Source organism: Lepisosteus platostomus, chromosome 5 (assembly GCF_059453375.1).
Source record: "Lepisosteus platostomus isolate fLepPlt1 chromosome 5, fLepPlt1.hap1, whole genome shotgun sequence".
NCBI lineage: Eukaryota > Metazoa > Chordata > Actinopteri > Semionotiformes > Lepisosteidae > Lepisosteus > Lepisosteus platostomus.
Window position 1 is genome coordinate 6145853 of NC_142615.1, and position 21477 is coordinate 6167329.

The window sequence follows — 21477 nt, forward strand, 5'->3', positions numbered from 1 at the left end:
ACATTGAGTTCAGAGCCGCTACTAGAAATACATCGCCCCGGTCAAAATTTTCTCAATTAGATTCATGTGTTTTGTACGTGTGTCTAATTACTACGTCTTTCATTATGTCTGGTTTAAAATAATGTATCTTTAAAACAGACAAAGGGTTTATGAGTCTCCCTGAAATTCACACACGAAGAATAAAAAATATCGCGTTTAAAAAGAATAGATGCCGGCGATAGATAACGGAGCGTCTTAAGTGCGCGCTATCACTGAACTAAACTCCCGATCGTTAAGTTTGTCGGCGGCTTTTTAATTGTGTTAGGAAGAGCAAACAGTCCACAGTGTACATTTTAAAGGTCTAAGCAAAACAATCAGACGTGAGGTTTATCCAGAACAGGAGCCTTTACTTCTTTGTATACTGAGCTTTCGGGTGAACATCAAAGTGAAAGACAAATTCGCAATTTTCACTTTTTGATTAAGGAACACGAAAACACCATCCTTCGAGCTGGATTCAAACCAGGGACATAAGAAATGCCCACTGTTTTTATCTACAATCTTAAGATCTAGCAATTGAGCTATCGAGAAGTCAGAAAGTAAACGCTTTGTCACACGTGTAGCCCAATGTAGTGTAGTGTTCCTCTATTTAAATCCCAGTTCGACATCAAAATACTCACTCCCATAGTCTCGTTCAGAAGAAGAAATGGACCAGGCTTCCACTGTATAAACGTCCAGAGTTCTTATAAAACGTTTGAAGGGACATCAGTGCAGGCTGAAATTGACCCTTTTTCTAGTGGGATCAGGATCATATAAAACCTTTCTTTTGGATTGAGAAGAGGATCATGGAGACACTCAAAACATCCCTGTCTTTGCTTCTTTCAAGGATGAATGGAGTATTTAGCTGCAAGCATCGGTTTAAATCAAAACTCTCTGCTACTGCAGTTGCTTGTTTGAGAGTTTCTTCAAATCTTTCAACTGAACGTTGATATCAAGGGATATTGACGGTAATATCATAGGGACTTTGGTTTTCTTTTGATCAAAAATTGTATTAAAATACAAGCCTCTTTCACAGTTGTATAATACTTTCCCTTGCATCCACAGATAAAATTTCTAAATACCACAAAGTTACAACATATGGAATAGCATTTATTTTAAAATGTATTTTAAAATTTGCATTTATTTAGAGCTATATTTAGAGCTTAGTAAAGATAGCATTGCTAATATTGATGGAGTAGAAATGTAAGATGAATTGATAGCTTTTTCTAAACTAAAAAAGTCCTACAGCGCCTCCTGTAACAGGTAAGGACTCATAGCAAGACATTGCTATTGCATTGCGCATTTTGCAGATACGACCAGTTTCTGCTTCTGGTGAGTGCATCTTTTCCAAACTGAAATTAACAAGAACATTTTCAAGATGCGCCATGTCCCTACATTGTTCATCAGGACTACTATTAATATCAGGTGAAAGCAGTACAAAGCATAAATTTAACCTAAATATTAAGAGACTATATCTGTCAGCTACTGCTGTAAGCCATGTTCAGCCAACGCTAGAAATATTACTGCTCTACTACAGTAGCTAAAGAAAGCAAGTCCGACTTAGAAACGGATCACAAGTCGAAAACATAAACCGACGAGGATGGGATTCGAACCCACGCGTGGATTAATGGATTAGCAATCCATCGCCTTAACCACTCGGCCACCTCGTCATAAAAGCGACCCCCCTTGAGCATGATTTTGCTCGGCGACCAGGCTCAGCGCACATCGACCTCAGATGTCTCAGAGCGGTGTGTCCAAGAGGCTGTATAAGAATAGGTAATAGGTTTATTCCATGCTGAAAAAAAGAAGAACGAGAACACAACGTTTCGCCCGTGGAGCCTTCTTCAGGTGTGAGAGAGACAGGGCAGTAGGCAAAGGTAAAATAGCGAGAGAACAAAGGTTTGAGGGTGGGTACCCACCTATATAAGAATAGTATTCTGCCAGTGCTGTGGTAAAGCTGGTTAAAGACCTGTTTCATAAAGAGGAAATACTGGATCCGAATTCCAGCGGTACCTTCTTTTTTCCTGTCTTGTTTTACAGAACATGTAATTTGGGACACTCAAAGAGGTCTTGATTTGGTTTAATGCGTTTATTCATTTCCTTTGCAGAACAACTTGTTTTTTTTTAAATCATACAGCTTGCGAAAGATGAAATGCGAGCGAATTTTTTTGTTCACCAAAAGTATGTAAATGACAAAAAGCAAGGTACAAGCATTTCTGTGTGCCATCGGTTAGCGTTTTCGGCTTTTAACCCCCAGGTGGGTTTTTTGATCCCACCCAGGGACGCACTTCTTCCTATAGTAAACATCATCACCGCAAAAATTTAATTGTTCCGCAAAACCTGAACTATTTTGATATTTGCAGTAGTAAACAATTGAGTACCAGAGTCAACATTACCGGCAATTTCCAATAATTACCGACATCGGCAACTTGCAAGCAGTTAGTATTCACGCATGGAATTATATGTTCCAGTGAGTGGCGGGAGAATTCACTTATGCTCCCGTTGCATCTTCAGCTAAAGTAATTTAAAAAACAATGCAAAATTGTTCGAGAACTTGACAAGCAAAAACAACAGATCGCTGGAGTTCTATTTTAATATTTTCTTATATTTACCTTAATTTGAATATAAATGTTAACCGAAGTGCTGTTCAATATAATGTAATGTTGTTGTACTTTTAAAATATTTTAGCTGAGGGTGAGAGGGGGGATATTACGCCTTGCCAAACATCTAAAATAACTGTAAAAGGGGATGGCATTTTAATAAAACTGGCAATCAAAAGAAAGTTACAATTTGTATGGTATTATGCTCAATATCCCTCGATCTGAAGGTCAGATGATGAATTTGAAGAAATTATCAAAGAAACAACGGCAATAGCAGAGGGTGTTGATTTTGAACCAGTGTTTGCACCTCAATAATCCATCAGTCTTCGCTTGACAGGCTTCCTCAAGATATTCGGTGTTCTATACAAAAAATCGACAATTAAGCGCAAATGTGACAAGAGGCAAAGACTGCGGCAGAAGAGGAATAAACTCCACACGATGACTGTATGTATACGTCTGTCTAATATTCGGCCCCTGCAGGGGCATCATATTCGCTGAACTGCCTGCCAGCGTGTGTACGGGCTTATACTGTAATTCAAGAATATCAATGGTCAGACGCTTACAACGGGTGTTTGTATTATTTAGAGAATTGAAAAAAACATTTTCAAAACTACAGCTCGAATGAAATTTAAAAAAAAAAGTTTATTTGCCTCTTTGCTGTAACAACTGTGCCAAAACTATTCAGATACATCAGAATAGCATCAGAATGTAACTAGATTTTATTGGATTTTAGGAAATTTATTTTTGCGCATTTCTCTATACGATCAGAATACCTTCCTGTTTTCACCGTGTTTATTGTTTCTGCCTATGATATCTCGGAAAGAAAGACCCAGTATCTGTTCACCGAAATATTTCAGGAGTTAGCTGTGGTTTGAGAGGAGTGTATGAAGGTAATGAAGGAGGGAGGACACGCGCAATCCGCACGGGGAGCGCAGAGCAATGAGCCGCGACTGCAGCTCTCCTAGTCTTTTCTTATACAACCTCTGAGTCCGGACACACAGCGTCTCCAGCCAGTGTTGAAGGTTTACAGTTCAGAAAACGGCTGTCTCGAGCAGAAACTGATCTTCCTGCTTTAGTTAAGGTTTGGTTATTGTGGGGGTTTAGCGCTTGTATCTCTCTTCTCTTACTAAACACTATCTACTGTAAAGTATATAAATAGAAGCTAAAATGCAGCTAAAATACTTCAGTAAGGCCGAGCAGATAGGAAAGTTTAATAAAAATGTTCTATGATCTATGTTCTAGTTGCCCATATTTTTTTAACTCTCGGTTCGAGCTCTGATTTAATCCTCTCGGCTCCTGCCGCTGTCACCGAGAGAGTGGCTGCATTCCGTAGGGCTACAGGCTGATTTCACAATGCCACATTTAATGAAATACAGGGGAAACCGCAAGGAAAACGATATTGTAACGCAACGGGGGCTCAGGCAGGCGCCCTTGCCGCATTAGGTCGGCCCCATCCTGACTGAGGCTCGAACCCGGGACTCCCGCGTCTCTCTGCAGCGACCCAGCCCCGTGAGCTAAAGATCTCTCTTTAGCCCAGTAGCTGTAGTCCTGCTATCACAGGGAAGGGCGGTGACATCACCTGCTCTGGTACGCCGGCTCTTACACAGTGCCTGTCGGCCGTAAGCGTTACAATATGTTTTAATACATCTTCTTCTGGATTTATATTTCGGTCTTTCACCTTTGAATGCATACCTTGACCGTAAATCTTTACTCGATTACAGGCACCCCAAACAGTTCTTAAGGGAGAAATCGAAGCCTATTTGACTTTCTGCTAATCACATTGAAGTGTTCACGAAGCCTTTCCCTGCCCCTCATGTGCCCGCAAGCCGGTTTCTCCGTTTTCATTTTACTCCGTAACAGTACAGGACACGCAGTGAGGAGTTCCTGAAGCTTTCAGTTTAATGCGGAGTTCAGAAGGAGTTTTCGCTCGCTGAATGATCTCTCAGGAAATCCCGGGTGAGATTCAACAGGTGTTTTCTGCAACAGCCATGACAAGTGTGAAGCAATCTCAGGATTTCCTGAATTTGAACTAAATTATTAGTTCAAATAATTTAGGATTTAACAGAACTAAAAGAGGTACATTTAAAACAGCAGCGCAACTCTGCAGCACGTCGAGTGTGCCTGCATTTATTTGTGTAAACCTGGCTCTCTCTGAACACAAGCAAAGAGTTCTCACTCACCAGAAGATTGCGATGTGAGTACTGTAATATAAAGCACCTGGAGATGCCAGGGATTGAACCCGGGACCTCATACATGCGAAGCATGCGCTCTACCACTGAGCTACATCCCCGATGAAAAAGTTTACGGAACAGACTAAGAGATGTGCTAATGCTCACTGATCACACCACTCATGAAGAATGCCTGCAGTTTCCCACTTTCGCGTTTCTTCTACTACAGAGTAAATTCATAGGAATGAAAAAATAAGGAAGGAAAAATAATGGCATCGAAGCTTCAAGAGACTGTGCACAAATTAATCTGTTATTTTTACATCCAGTTACATGGGCGACGGTGGTTGATTCCCAGACGGGGGAGTGCTTTTTTTCTACCTCCTTACTCGACTGTCTTTCAATTCTATTTTATTTGTAAGCTTTTTGCATCTTTTAAGTGCTCTTGATTAAACTATGCATAGAAAAACAGCAGTGCTGATGATTTAATGTAAAAGGGTGAAACGACGCCCCAACCACAGGAATGGTAACAGGAAGGATCGTGTTCTTATTTAATATGTCCTTTTGAGGTGTCTTGTCAATGCACACAGGCGGTAGAGCTGAATAATTTACTTTTAGTGGTGTTTTTAAACAAAGATGGAACACGTTCTTTCTATACCAGGAAGAAAGGAGCAGACTTTACCTTTTTAGAGGCAAAAATGACACCCTATCAAAGCTAATATTAATTAAAATGACATCACAACAAAAGAGTGGAGCCTTGAGTGAATAAAGCCTTGAGTGGAGCCTTGAGCTTTCATTGGACGTCTGTGTCTCCATAACTTTGTAGGTGAGAGAGAGGAGTGTGATAATTTGCAGGTGCTTCTCGGAAGTGCGTTGGTGGTACAGGCGCCTTCCAAATAATTGAGTCAGGTTTGAATCCCAGCCAGTGCAAACCCAAATCTTTTCAAGATAATCTGTGGTCCGCTAACACATCTTTTGAAACACTACAACAGGTAACACCCGTGTGAAACATCATGAGCATCTGTTAAACCTCTCTACCTGCCCGTTCCTCACAGAGACATGACGAGGGTCTACGGGGACATTTTGAGCCGTAGAAACATTTTATCATTCCGTACTTTCCTGTGCAGTCAGGCCAGTTCCACTTTAACTGCGCCCGACAATGGAGGTCGTTTTGAAAACAACGAGAGTAAAGGCACACTGCACGTCTGCAGAACATCACGTCCGAGTTTAAGGACAGCAACATCAGAGATTGGAAGCTAGGGAGTTTCAGGTCTGTGTTTTTATTATAGGTTCAAGAAAATCTGAATACCTTTTCAAGAAGTATTTCAGAATCCCAGTCAAAGACAGTACGAATGCCGCATAGATCTGCATTGTACAATTAGTATACTGTTTGTCCATTGAATCAAACACGCCTTATGAAACATTTCTAAAACAGGAGAGATCGTTAGGGAATGCGTCTTCAAAATAAAATGACTTCAAGGGCACTATAAGCAGAGGTGTGAAAGCCTGCTCTACAGAAGAACAAAAGCCAGAGATGCCAAAGAGGTCGAGATTTCACCACGTGAGAGAAAGCATCTCAGAAAACGAAGTTGCGGTCGTTTCCACACGTTATAAAACCACTAGGTCAAAAGAGAGCTGAAGAGCCGCTGTTGAAAGTAACACGGCCGAGCGCTCTTAGGAGCTGGCTTAAACCTTGAGCCTCTTCAGGAGCATCTGTTGGAGTCACACTGCTACAGCGTATCTCCTTGTTAAGTATCCCTTTTATTGTTGTTGCTGCCTCCAGGCGATGTAAACCAGATTCAGAAAAAAAATAATTTGAACAACATTATTCCTACATTTGCTTTAAGGTGCCTTGGCCAAGTGGTAAGGTGTCGGCCTTGTAAACCAAAGGCTGTGGTTTCAAACCCCACCTGTGCCTGTTTCAAAGTCTTCAAAAAAACTAGCAGTGTGTGAGTCTCAATAGTAAGAGAACATAACTGTTGCCAGTGATTAGTGCATATCCTGCCTTGATTTTTAGTCAACAAAGCTTGTCTCTCTTCACACCCATCTTCCGAATGATCGCCTCAGCATTGGGAAGGAACGTGCACTTGGTACAGCCCCCCACTCCATGGTCTGATCACAAACAGATCCGGTGAGCTGTCGGTCCAGGTTGGAAGTAACTAAAGCACTAAGAATCTGACTTAGGAACGAGAAGACCGTGTTTTTTTAAACAAGTAAATAAAATAATATAAAATAATATACTGCCTGCAAGACTATGTCAAGTTCAAGTTCAAGTTTATTGTCATTATACTCATACGCAGGTATATGGTATAACGAAATGCTATTTAGCTAGCTCTCGGACATAAGTAGTACAAAGAAAAAAACACAACAACAATACAATTGTATAACAAAAGAAAGACAACAGCCGATGTGCAAAAAACAACAACGGGCAGTGTGCAAAACAACAAAAAGGTAACAGGTTATGTGCAAAAACATGCATCAAAAGAATGAAATAAAGGGATAGAAATGATGGGGAGTGAGCTTTTGACATGTATGGTAGAGGTAGATTTTCAATGTGTGTTTGGGTTTTTGGTAAGAAAGAAGGCACTGTGAGGTTCAGATCATAGGTGAGAGGTGAGGAGAGAGTGAGAGAGGCTGGGAGTTTAATAGTTTGATAGTGCGGGGGTAAAAACTGTTTCTGAGTCTTGTAGTCCGGACCCGAACGCTCCGGTGCCGTTTTCCATGTCATGCTAAACGCCACAAATTGTTCGTCCAGTTGTATCAATCGTCCTAAATTTACGGAAAATCGGATGTGACTGATACAATCCGCCCCCATTTCTTCAGGATAGTTGAGCGGTTTAAAACAGCAAATTTACAGATTCGTGTCTTATAAGCTTTGTGTTTCGCTCTCCAAATAGAGGCACGGGTTCAAATCACACTCCCGACAATCAGGCGTTTTACCCTGACTTTTTTACCTGCCTTTACACTGTTTCAGTCTTGTTGTGCTCGCTGACAATCACAGTACGAGGAAAACTGAGAAACTGCTTAGCAAAAACATAACGGACAGAAAAAAGCTTCGTAAACACGTGAATGTGGTTAGCAGCAGTAAGGTATGCATTCAAATGTTTAAGGCTGATTTATAAAAGCAGCAGAAGAAAGGTGCAGCCTTTGTAAGAATTTGCGGGTTTTTATGCTGCTTGGACTTCTTTCAAGCCTATGAAGTGACCCCGTTTTATTTTCATTTTCAAACTTCAGAACCGAATAACGAAAAGGTTTCATGTGTGACAGCATTCCGTTGCAAATACCGTTTCCACGATGTATTCAGCGACGGGAATGAAATGTTTTAGTGCTGGCTCAAATGCGAGGAATTTCAGAAAAACCTGGAAAAGCAACGCTTGCAGTAAATGACATATCTAAAGCGTGTAGTCAGCATGAGCAGAACAACGCAATGCTCTGTAAAAACGATCTGAAGCCGCAATTACTCTTTTATCTCAGGCAGTTCATTCCGATACGATGTTTCCGCAGACTAAATGAAATGCCGAACTCCAAACATGTTTTTGCCATTATTGTACTCCTGCTGAAAGAAGAAAGAAAGAAAGGTGTCGTAAATGAACTTTGTCGCCCGTGGGAGATGTCAAGCGCATTGGACATGAAAAGTGCCGGATAAAACCCATTTCTATACGTTTCTCTTGGTGTCGGGGCTCCTATTGAATGTAAATGAGGCAACGTGCTCAGCCAGCCGACTCAGCGCTTACTGAACGCAGGTGTCTCAGAGCGGTGTGTCCAAGTCGCAGTAAAAGAGGTGGATTCTGCCGGCGCCGTGGCTTAGTTGGTTAAAGCGCCTGTCTAGTAAACAGGAGATCCTGGGTTCAAATCATAGCGGTGCCTTTCTTCCTGTCTTCTCGCACCGTTTATTGTTATAGAGAACATGCTTCTGCATTACCTCAGTCAATATCACCGGGAATGTGAATTGAAATGTAAACATCAATATTTCTGCTGTCTCCTGAGAAACGCAAGTATAGAGTCAAAACACAATAAATAATGCTAAAAAATTATTCAGTTAACACCCAGATGTGACAAAACACATTTAAGACTTACATCCCCTTTAAATATGTATTTCCTTAATATCAGTTCTCTTCCCTCCCCAGGACACCTGCAAATTCACTAGAGCATATTAAAAGCTGTGTGTAAGTCTTACATGTGTTCTGTCACATCTGGGTGTTAAATTAATAGATGTGTTGTGTTATTTAATATGATTTGTCTCCACGCTTGTGTTTCTCAGGAGACAGCTGAAATATTGGGGATTTGCGGCTACAGAAAATAATGTGAACTTTACAGGCAAAAGTTAGGTTACGTTAAAGAAACAAAAACGTATTGTCACCTTTTTCAACGTGATTTTTTAAGACATTTGTTCGGAATAGTATATCTTCTCGTGTCTGTGGCTGTTATCCTACAATAACGGTGGTGAAATAGCAGGAATGTGCGGAAAGAATCGGAGATTGAACAGAAGACTCATCCAGTCGATAGTAAGGTTGTGTAGGACCGCACACACTTCGATGTCAGTGTTGAGTAGTGTGGTTTAAAAGCTTCTTCACGAACCAGGAAGGAGTAGAAATCTAAAGTCTTCTGATCCGTAATCAGACACGTTATCCAATGTGCCATTGGCTTTGTATTGCAATCCTATACAGCACCACATTGAGTTCAGAGCCGCTACTAGAAATACATCGCCCCGGTCAAAATTTTCTCAATTAGATTCATGTGTTTTGTACGTGTGTCTAATTACTACGTCTTTCATTATGTCTGGTTTAAAATAATGTATCTTTAAAACAGACAAAGGGTTTATGAGTCTCCCTGAAATTCACACACGAAGAATAAAAAATATCGCGTTTAAAAAGAATAGATGCCGGCGATAGATAACGGAGCGTCTTAAGTGCGCGCTATCACTGAACTAAACTCCCGATCGTTAAGTTTGTCGGCGGCTTTTTAATTGTGTTAGGAAGAGCAAACAGTCCACAGTGTACATTTTAAAGGTCTAAGCAAAACAATCAGACGTGAGGTTTATCCAGAACAGGAGCCTTTACTTCTTTGTATACTGAGCTTTCGGGTGAACATCAAAGTGAAAGACAAATTCGCAATTTTCACTTTTTGATTAAGGAACACGAAAACACCATCCTTCGAGCTGGATTCAAACCAGGGACATAAGAAATGCCCACTGTTTTTATCTACAATCTTAAGATCTAGCAATTGAGCTATCGAGAAGTCAGAAAGTAAACGCTTTGTCACACGTGTAGCCCAATGTAGTGTAGTGTTCCTCTATTTAAATCCCAGTTCGACATCAAAATACTCACTCCCATAGTCTCGTTCAGAAGAAGAAATGGACCAGGCTTCCACTGTATAAACGTCCAGAGTTCTTATAAAACGTTTGAAGGGACATCAGTGCAGGCTGAAATTGACCCTTTTTCTAGTGGGATCAGGATCATATAAAACCTTTCTTTTGGATTGAGAAGAGGATCATGGAGACACTCAAAACATCCCTGTCTTTGCTTCTTTCAAGGATGAATGGAGTATTTAGCTGCAAGCATCGGTTTAAATCAAAACTCTCTGCTACTGCAGTTGCTTGTTTGAGAGTTTCTTCAAATCTTTCAACTGAACGTTGATATCAAGGGATATTGACGGTAATATCATAGGGACTTTGGTTTTCTTTTGATCAAAAATTGTATTAAAATACAAGCCTCTTTCACAGTTGTATAATACTTTCCCTTGCATCCACAGATAAAATTTCTAAATACCACAAAGTTACAACATATGGAATAGCATTTATTTTAAAATGTATTTTAAAATTTGCATTTATTTAGAGCTATATTTAGAGCTTAGTAAAGATAGCATTGCTAATATTGATGGAGTAGAAATGTAAGATGAATTGATAGCTTTTTCTAAACTAAAAAAGTCCTACAGCGCCTCCTGTAACAGGTAAGGACTCATAGCAAGACATTGCTATTGCATTGCGCATTTTGCAGATACGACCAGTTTCTGCTTCTGGTGAGTGCATCTTTTCCAAACTGAAATTAACAAGAACATTTTCAAGATGCGCCATGTCCCTACATTGTTCATCAGGACTACTATTAATATCAGGTGAAAGCAGTACAAAGCATAAATTTAACCTAAATATTAAGAGACTATATCTGTCAGCTACTGCTGTAAGCCATGTTCAGCCAACGCTAGAAATATTACTGCTCTACTACAGTAGCTAAAGAAAGCAAGTCCGACTTAGAAACGGATCACAAGTCGAAAACATAAACCGACGAGGATGGGATTCGAACCCACGCGTGGATTAATGGATTAGCAATCCATCGCCTTAACCACTCGGCCACCTCGTCATAAAAGCGACCCCCCTTGAGCATGATTTTGCTCGGCGACCAGGCTCAGCGCACATCGACCTCAGATGTCTCAGAGCGGTGTGTCCAAGAGGCTGTATAAGAATAGGTAATAGGTTTATTCCATGCTGAAAAAAAGAAGAACGAGAACACAACGTTTCGCCCGTGGAGCCTTCTTCAGGTGTGAGAGAGACAGGGCAGTAGGCAAAGGTAAAATAGCGAGAGAACAAAGGTTTGAGGGTGGGTACCCACCTATATAAGAATAGTATTCTGCCAGTGCTGTGGTAAAGCTGGTTAAAGACCTGTTTCATAAAGAGGAAATACTGGATCCGAATTCCAGCGGTACCTTCTTTTTTCCTGTCTTGTTTTACAGAACATGTAATTTGGGACACTCAAAGAGGTCTTGATTTGGTTTAATGCGTTTATTCATTTCCTTTGCAGAACAACTTGTTTTTTTTTAAATCATACAGCTTGCGAAAGATGAAATGCGAGCGAATTTTTTTGTTCACCAAAAGTATGTAAATGACAAAAAGCAAGGTACAAGCATTTCTGTGTGCCATCGGTTAGCGTTTTCGGCTTTTAACCCCCAGGTGGGTTTTTTGATCCCACCCAGGGACGCACTTCTTCCTATAGTAAACATCATCACCGCAAAAATTTAATTGTTCCGCAAAACCTGAACTATTTTGATATTTGCAGTAGTAAACAATTGAGTACCAGAGTCAACATTACCGGCAATTTCCAATAATTACCGACATCGGCAACTTGCAAGCAGTTAGTATTCACGCATGGAATTATATGTTCCAGTGAGTGGCGGGAGAATTCACTTATGCTCCCGTTGCATCTTCAGCTAAAGTAATTTAAAAAACAATGCAAAATTGTTCGAGAACTTGACAAGCAAAAACAACAGATCGCTGGAGTTCTATTTTAATATTTTCTTATATTTACCTTAATTTGAATATAAATGTTAACCGAAGTGCTGTTCAATATAATGTAATGTTGTTGTACTTTTAAAATATTTTAGCTGAGGGTGAGAGGGGGGATATTACGCCTTGCCAAACATCTAAAATAACTGTAAAAGGGGATGGCATTTTAATAAAACTGGCAATCAAAAGAAAGTTACAATTTGTATGGTATTATGCTCAATATCCCTCGATCTGAAGGTCAGATGATGAATTTGAAGACATTATCAAAGAAACAACGGCAATAGCAGAGGGTGTTGATTTTGAACCAGTGTTTGCACCTCAATAATCCATCAGTCTTCGCTTGACAGGCTTCCTCAAGATATTCGGTGTTCTATACAAAAAATCGACAATTAAGCGCAAATGTGACAAGAGGCAAAGACTGCGGCAGAAGAGGAATAAACTCCACACGATGACTGTATGTATACGTCTGTCTAATATTCGGCCCCTGCAGGGGCATCATATTCGCTGAACTGCCTGCCAGCGTGTGTACGGGCTTATACTGTAATTCAAGAATATCAATGGTCAGACGCTTACAACGGGTGTTTGTATTATTTAGAGAATTGAAAAAAACATTTTCAAAACTACAGCTCGAATGAAATTTAAAAAAAAAAGTTTATTTGCCTCTTTGCTGTAACAACTGTGCCAAAACTATTCAGATACATCAGAATAGCATCAGAATGTAACTAGATTTTATTGGATTTTAGGAAATTTATTTTTGCGCATTTCTCTATACGATCAGAATACCTTCCTGTTTTCACCGTGTTTATTGTTTCTGCCTATGATATCTCGGAAAGAAAGACCCAGTATCTGTTCACCGAAATATTTCAGGAGTTAGCTGTGGTTTGAGAGGAGTGTATGAAGGTAATGAAGGAGGGAGGACACGCGCAATCCGCACGGGGAGCGCAGAGCAATGAGCCGCGACTGCAGCTCTCCTAGTCTTTTCTTATACAACCTCTGAGTCCGGACACACAGCGTCTCCAGCCAGTGTTGAAGGTTTACAGTTCAGAAAACGGCTGTCTCGAGCAGAAACTGATCTTCCTGCTTTAGTTAAGGTTTGGTTATTGTGGGGGTTTAGCGCTTGTATCTCTCTTCTCTTACTAAACACTATCTACTGTAAAGTATATAAATAGAAGCTAAAATGCAGCTAAAATACTTCAGTAAGGCCGAGCAGATAGGAAAGTTTAATAAAAATGTTCTATGATCTATGTTCTAGTTGCCCATATTTTTTTAACTCTCGGTTCGAGCTCTGATTTAATCCTCTCGGCTCCTGCCGCTGTCACCGAGAGAGTGGCTGCATTCCGTAGGGCTACAGGCTGATTTCACAATGCCACATTTAATGAAATACAGGGGAAACCGCAAGGAAAACGATATTGTAACGCAACGGGGGCTCAGGCAGGCGCCCTTGCCGCATTAGGTCGGCCCCATCCTGACTGAGGCTCGAACCCGGGACTCCCGCGTCTCTCTGCAGCGACCCAGCCCCGTGAGCTAAAGATCTCTCTTTAGCCCAGTAGCTGTAGTCCTGCTATCACAGGGAAGGGCGGTGACATCACCTGCTCTGGTACGCCGGCTCTTACACAGTGCCTGTCGGCCGTAAGCGTTACAATATGTTTTAATACATCTTCTTCTGGATTTATATTTCGGTCTTTCACCTTTGAATGCATACCTTGACCGTAAATCTTTACTCGATTACAGGCACCCCAAACAGTTCTTAAGGGAGAAATCGAAGCCTATTTGACTTTCTGCTAATCACATTGAAGTGTTCACGAAGCCTTTCCCTGCCCCTCATGTGCCCGCAAGCCGGTTTCTCCGTTTTCTTCTTTCTGTCGTTGTCAGCGAGCACAAGAAGACAGGAAAAATGCAAGAGAGGGAAAAGCTGTCAGGAGTGGGATTTGAACCCACGCCTCTATTCAGAGACCAGAACACCCAAGCAATGGAAAGACAGGAGTCCTTGAGTCTGGCGCCTTAAACCACTCGGCCATCCTGACGAGATACGCAAGTTGGTGTGTTAAAAGTACCAGTAGTTCACAAAACTGAGAAATGCTTTGCTGGAGAAGCGCCACGTTGCCTAATGTTGCCTAAACGGATCGCGGAAATCAAATATTCGGATCGATTTAGAGTGTGCTTTACAGCCTTTGTGTAATATTTTAAATTGTTTTTAAAAAGTGTGTACTGTGTACTACGTTTAGGACTAGTTAGTGTGGTAGAATATGGAGATCATTTCCAGCTCTGAGCTCAACTGCAACAACAAGTCGTGCTGAACAAAGTCAAGAGTTCAGCTGAACCTTTGCTCAGTGTGGTGCTCAGGACTCAGGAGTATTGTTGTGGTTCTAATTAGCACGAACTGCAGGGGCTCTGAATAAGAACATTTCAATTTATCTGTTCAGTAAGTTAAAATGCAGGACACGTTAAAATCGGATTATTACTGTGTCTCTGTCCCGTTTGTATATAACCGAATGTTTAAAATATACCAGTAAGGACACACAACTACTAATGTGGTACTTATTGGAAATAGTCCCAAAACAAGTACGTCCGGCAGCTGGTAGACCCCTGTAATAATTTTGCAGTGACACTTTGAAGATTTACACTCTATTTAAATATTAATTTACTAAATTTCAGTTCTCTTTTCTCACACTCCCTGGCATAACTGAACTCTCACTCTCGCATACTAAAGGCTTTACATGCATTAGCTGTGATACAGATTCTAATAAAGAGAATGAAACTGTTTGTTTTGTGTCTCATGGTGATCCTCTTCTCGATCCAAATTAAATGTTTAATATGATCCCTCGAGAAAGAAAAAGGAGTCAATTTCCGCCTGGAATGATTGATGCTCCATCAAACATTTTGTAATATCTCCGGAAGTTTATACAGTAGAATCCTGGTTTGTGGCTTAAATTCAAGGTAAACAAGACTAAGGAAACGAGTTGGAAACGATGTCGATCTGGGATTTAAATCATCCTGAACATTTCAGTACATTGGGCAGTATGTGCCAGAGAGCGGCTCCTGACATCTGTTGATAGCTCAGTTGGTAGAGTGGAGGACTGTAGTTGAAACAAGAGGGAATCCTTAGGTCACCAGTTTGACTCCAGCTTGAAGGAAGGTGCCCTTTGTATATTTTGTTAAAATAGCTGATCTTTTTTCACTCACTTTGATCAAAAGCTCAATAAACGACGAAGCAGAGGCTCTTGTTCCGAATTCAGCTCACGTCTGATTGTCTTGTTTTGGCCAAGATCTGATCTTTGAATTCAGGGACTACTCTGTCTGCTTTGTACAGTAATTCAAAAGTAGATACAAATGTCACATTTTCTGTTTTCAAAGGATAGGTACTTAATTGGCTTTATGATTTGGATTTGATTTTGTATCGTTGTATTATTAAGTTTGTGCTTTTTGTGTTTTTAACATATTGTGAACTTATTTTTTAAACAAATGCTTACAAAGGCAGACATGGCACACATCTGTTTATACCAGCGGTGAATTGTATATTTGTATTAAGTAGAAGCTACTGCGCACTTCTGGGAGTATAACAGGTTCGATATAAAGTGGCAAAAATATAAAAGGGGAAAATACCCCAGACTGGGTGTAAAGGCCTCGTTGTGACTGTTGTTTTATTGTTGAATACGGCATACTGTGCATGAAATGTTGCAGAAACACAATCTGATAGTTAAATAATTATTATTTTAATAATTTGATAAGTATGAGGCCCCGGATCCAAATATTCAGTTCTGATTTTTTTAAAGTGATATCTTCCCTTCCTCTGGTGGAAGTAACACGATGTGAGCAATTGTTTTTTGTTCTTTTTTTTTCACGTTGCGATCCAAAAAGCCTCAGATGCACAGTCTGACAGCAACCAAACCAGAATGGATTCTGCTGGGAGCCGGACTGAGCTCATTCTTGCTCCCTGTGCTGAAAACAGAATTAGCTCTTCCTCGAACATCGTCTACAGCTGCTGGATGGTGCTCTACGTCCTGCTGCTCCAGCAATTATTTGGACGAAAGACAGATCACTTGTGCGCTTTTAACCTTCTCGCAGCTACAGGCGAGACTGAAGCTGGCGATATAAAGGCACGCGCTGGTACACCTTCTCTAACTTTCACAATCACGATAAACATTTTTTAAGACCTTTGAAAAACTAGATATAGATATAGATAAAACAAGATAAAAAACATGAGCTTTATCGGTTTTTACATTAATCGGTTTTGAATCAAATTTGATCTTTTTACATTGCATTTTACGTTGAAATGTAGCATGCATACCTAATGCACCAACGGACAGAGCAATATTTTACGTTGCCTTCCAGAGCTTCCAACGTGTGGTGGATTTGTATGGGTGTCTGTATGATACCACTACAGCACTGGCGCAGGTGCAAAATCCACTTTCACAAGACTTTTTCAGTGTCTTCTCTCTCAAATGGATCGAAGCACAGGAGCCAATATTAGAGAAAACGACAGGTGTTTAAACAGAGGATGTCCCAATGTCTGGGACAACACATTGTGATTTTGTATAAACGCAAATGGTTTCTCATTTAAAAGCCAACAATATTATTTTTCTCCCTGGCGCTAATAAGCTACCACACACAAAATTCCAATGTCCATAGGAAGGCAGAATAAAATCCAGAACTGTGTTGGTGATATCGATAAACAGGGCTCATGTTCACAACAAAACTTTACTGTATAAAAAGTTAAAATTCGTAAATATATATTTTTTTATTATGCAAAGTGTCTGTTAAACCATTCATGAAGGATTTTTAGACAAAAAAACACACCATTATATGAGAAAATATATTTACTATATCTGCATTTAACTCACTTTTTAACAATTTCAATTTCAAGGCCGATATAAATTGTTGCCCTGCTTTTTTGTCATAAATACACAAGCTTGTTATGTCTTGTGTCAGAAATAAACTGCATGAAATTTGCTAAAGCAACAAAAAGTAAGCGCCACAAAGAAGACAGACATTTGCGTTTATAGTGCAATGTTATCTCGAGCCTTTAAAATTACTTTAAATGCAATTTGTTTTTCTCTGTGGCTCTAAGGCTTTGTCATTTACTGTAGTTATTGAGGAGAACATTATGTTAATCGTATAGATGAAACGTTTAATATATTCAAGTGGGTAGCTACGTCAGCATGCGTATCTGCAAAGGAACAAGTAATATTGTAGGTTTATTCTATGCTGAAAAGAGAAGAGAGAAAACAAACCTGAAGAAGGTTTCACAGCTGAAACGTTGTGTTTTCTCTCTTCTCTTTTCAGCATGGAATAAACCTATTACTTGTTCCTTTAATATATTGTTCGGTTTGACTCAAAATGCTTTACTACTACAAGAGAGAATTATAATATGGAGGATGAGACAAATTTATGATTTCTTGGAAGAAAATGTTTTTTCTTTGCATTCGAAATGAATCGAAACTTTAGCGCGACACACAAACCCTTTGTCATTTTTAAAGATATAATATTTTTAAACAGACAGTATAGAAAACGTTTTTTTTTACTAAGCAATTTTGGCTGGGGGCGACGCATTACTAGTAGTGGCGCTGAGGTCACTATGGTGCAGTTGAGCACCGTAAGATTAGGGCCAGTGACGTAATGTATAACGCATCTGACTGTCTGAAGATCAGCTCCTCCTCTGAGCTCAATAGCAATGCAAAACTGTGCGAAACAAAGCTGGAGAGCAGCTGATCTTGTGCTCAGGAGTCAGTACGGTGCTGAGGGTTCAGTACTGGCGTTGTTCTAATTAGCACGAACTGCAATGGCTCTGAATCTGACCATTTCTATGGAAGCCCGTTTCAGCCAGGGAGTAAAAATAAAAACGCGCTATGGTATCTCAGAATTCCGACTTAGTAACTGAGAATTGTGACTTAAAACCTCAGAATTCCGACTTTATATCTCGTAGTTGCGACTTAATATCTCACATTTGGGACTTCAAAATAACCCATATTTCATTGTCTGTCCTTTTGTTATTGTAACGGATTCGGGTTCCAGGGCTTGTGCCCTCGCCGCTCCCACCCTAGTTCGTGCCTCACTGCATTGGCTCGAACCCAGGCCTTGCCAGCTGAGCTAAAGAAGAGTTTCTTTTTTAAGTAAAAAAGGACATACAATGGAAATATTTAAAAAGTATAAGTTTCAGCTTTTATAATTGTGAATTATTCTGGATGTGAAGTGTCTATTTCTGTATCTTATTTCATATTCTGTCTTTGTTTTTGTATTTCTGGTGTTTAAATAAAAAAAGAATTTAAAAGCCCACCGTCCACTATTCCATCCGTGTACTATGGAAGCCTCACTACCTGAAATGGGATTCCATAAAAATTAGTGTAATTAATTTGATTTTTATCAGGTCACTGTACAAGACAAGTCTTCAGGCTTATAGATCCTATGATCTTGTACGATTCATCAATATAGTGTAACAGAACGGCCAACATACAATTTGTAGTTCAGGTGGGTAGCTGCGTCAGCATGCGTAGGCTGCAAAGGAACAAGTAATAGGTTTATTCCATGCTGAAAAAAAGAAGAAAGAAAATATGTTTTGGCCAAAACGTACCAGTAAACGTTACATTAATAATACCAGCCAACGATACATTATCATTTCACACCGGTTCTACAGGAATCTACAGCAGAGCCCTGAGTTGACTCCCAGAGTCCCACTGAGCCCATAGAATTCCACATCACCCATCACTCCTGCACACAGTCCGCTGAGAGCGCCTGTCCATAAACTACTGGATTGAGAATGGGATCAAATAATTCCCCATTTTCTTAATTCTACATCAAAGGACTGTTAAAGGTCTATTTGAAGGCATCGATTCGTATTCTTAAACCAGATGAACGCCTGGAATAAGTTAATATTACTTATAAATAGTCGTGCTACAATACTCCAGTTGAAGGCACGCTTCTAGCTTTGTGGTACTCTGGTGCGTCACAAATTTATGTTTGAATTTCTGTGGATGAACTACTATACAGTAGGTGTACCCTCGCTCACTTTCTTTAGCGACAGTCGTTGCTCTTCATCTGAGTGATGTATTTGCCTGTTTTTCAGTTCACTTCCCTGCAAGGAATATTTACCTCAGAGCTCTCTTTCACAGACTGCAGGCGCTATGTTTGTTAACAGGTGTTATAGTGATGACATCTTTCTGTATGATCAGGACAGGAGCTGCAAGTCCACTGTGTTGTGGCTGCAGTACAATTTTAGCTTATTAGTATAATACTTTTTAACAGCAACAGATTCTTAAGATCACGAGGTGTTTACGATATTATTTCAGTATTAAGCTGTTACTACATTCGGAACTGTCCCATAGCATTCAGTGTTCCATTAGTTTGGCACTAAACTGCTTAGTCTATTGCAGGAATTGTACTTAGTCCTGTCCTGTAGTGTCCTCTAGAGAGCAGCAGCTGTTTCCTTGGGCTCATTGCAATTGGGAACATTGTGATTACTGAGCAGGGGACTAAAGTCAGCAGACGAGCGAGTTGCAAATCGGTATTAATCTGGTGTACAGAGCTGCATGCTAATCTCTGGATCATCTCCAGTTAATGTGATGCTGTTCTTACCTTGCAATTGACCCAATCTGACTACTGGCACCAACAACCCTGTTACTACAAATAAACTTCTTGTGTACCTACCGTGATACATAAGTTTGGTGGAGAGGTTTGGCAGCCCATATTCAGTCAAAGGTGTGTGTGCAGATCACTATGATATACAGGCATCAACAAACTGACATACAATATTAAATGTTTAACTGATAAAACCCAAATGAACCAAACCTGAATAAATTAGTGGTGGAAAGAAGTCTTTTTATATAGCAAAAGGTCTCTGAGCCTATGGTAAGAACGATGGGTATATAACCCATTGTCCTCAATATTAGAAATGAATCCTTGAGCACTGCTGTTGTACCAACGGTCCTCAAAAGTGCTGCCATTACCCCCGTCCCATAAAAGCCTAACATTACCCTTTCTTGCATAAACTGTAGAACGTGCCTTCACATTTCAGTTGCAGTTTAATCTATTATCACCCTACTCCCCACTTCATAACCTTCGCTCTTCTAATTCTGGTCTCCTAACTGTCCCCCAAGCCCGTCTACACTGTATGGGTGACAGGGCCTTCTCCTGTTATGCCCCCACGCTCTGCCCAAGGATAGCAGAGTCACCTTCCCTAAACTCCTTCAAATTCAGACTCAACACCTTCTTCTGTAGAAGAGCCTTTACTGAACTGGTTCCATTCTTTAGCCCTCTGCTTCTACTTTCCTTAGTACCACCATCCATGGTCTCCTCTGTCTATTGGAATTGTTTTATCCTGTGTATTCTTATTGTAATTAAGACAAGTGCTTTGAGAAGCCACCTTTGGAACCATTATATAAAATAGTTTATCCTAAATCCTTGAAGCTTTAATAGGGCAGTGCAGTAGGGCTAATAATTGACAGTGTTAGTGGGCCAGCAGGATTTGTGCAAGTTATAGGTAGTCACAAAGGAAGACTAGGATTCACTTGAAAATCATGACACGGGACACTGAAACAGGGGAGAGGCTTTGTGTAGTAAGCATTCAGTCTCAATCTACACAGTCTGTGCTGCTGGTAGAGGTGGTTGTAAACACCTGTCTTCCTAGTCAAGTACTGGGATCTCCAGTCTCAATCCTAATACTTCTCATGACTGTCCAATACCACTACTGTGAAACCAACACCCATAAGATAAGACCTCCGAGATTCTAACTGCACCATTATTCACTGATGTTTGTGCACCAGTATTGTTCCTTTGCTAAGGAAGGGAAGGCCTACTTTATACCAAGCCCCTGTTGACAATCCCTTCCTTGTGTTTCTTTTAGTCAGTTTGTGCAGCCTAGAATAGGAAACCAGATCTCACTCTTACTGGGCACTACAGTAGCAACTCACACTCCATAAGCACTACCCCTCTCGGAAACAGGAGGATTTCCAGTATATTGAACACCTCTGTCTCTCCCCAAGTAAAAAAAAAAAGTCACACTACCCTGCCCAAGGAATAGTGCGGCCATCTTCCCCAAGTACAACACTTTATTACTCCAGACATTTTCAGTCCTCATTGGCAGCAATACGGGAAGCATTCTTGAAAGGGGAACCCCCACAAATACTTCCATTGATTAATGGGTCTCACTTCCCTCGAATTCCTCCACCCCATTCAAACCTATAAACCATAAAGAAACAAGGGCAGACAGAAGGGTCTTCCACAGGTTTATTGAGATGTTGCCATTACAAGGCAAGTGGAGGCAGGAGAGTCACAAGGGCCAGGCTGGAGCCTTCATTCAGGCACCTGGGGAGGAAGAAGGAGAACAATCCAGCTACACTGCAGGACACCCACCCCTACAGGAGCTCCTCCTGCCAGACCCTACCTGTCCACTGGCCAACATCTCCAAAGTCCTCTGCTCCCTCCACAT

The 21477-nt window shown here is 40.5% G+C and overlaps 2 non-coding genes across 2 annotated transcripts; both read right to left on the reverse strand.

Annotated features, from left to right (window-relative positions):
* Positions 1–4833: 4833 nt before the first annotated feature.
* trnaa-cgc (transfer RNA alanine (anticodon CGC)) lies at positions 4834–4905 on the reverse strand. Its single transcript has one exon. It is a non-coding gene; the product is annotated as a tRNA-Ala (tRNA).
* Positions 4906–13969: 9064 nt separating this feature from the next.
* Positions 13970–14080, reverse strand: trnal-caa (transfer RNA leucine (anticodon CAA)). The gene is made up of 2 exons: positions 14043–14080; positions 13970–14015 (listed from the first exon to the last, which is right to left on the reverse strand). It is a non-coding gene; the product is annotated as a tRNA-Leu (tRNA).
* Between the last annotated feature and the right edge of the window lie 7397 nt (positions 14081–21477).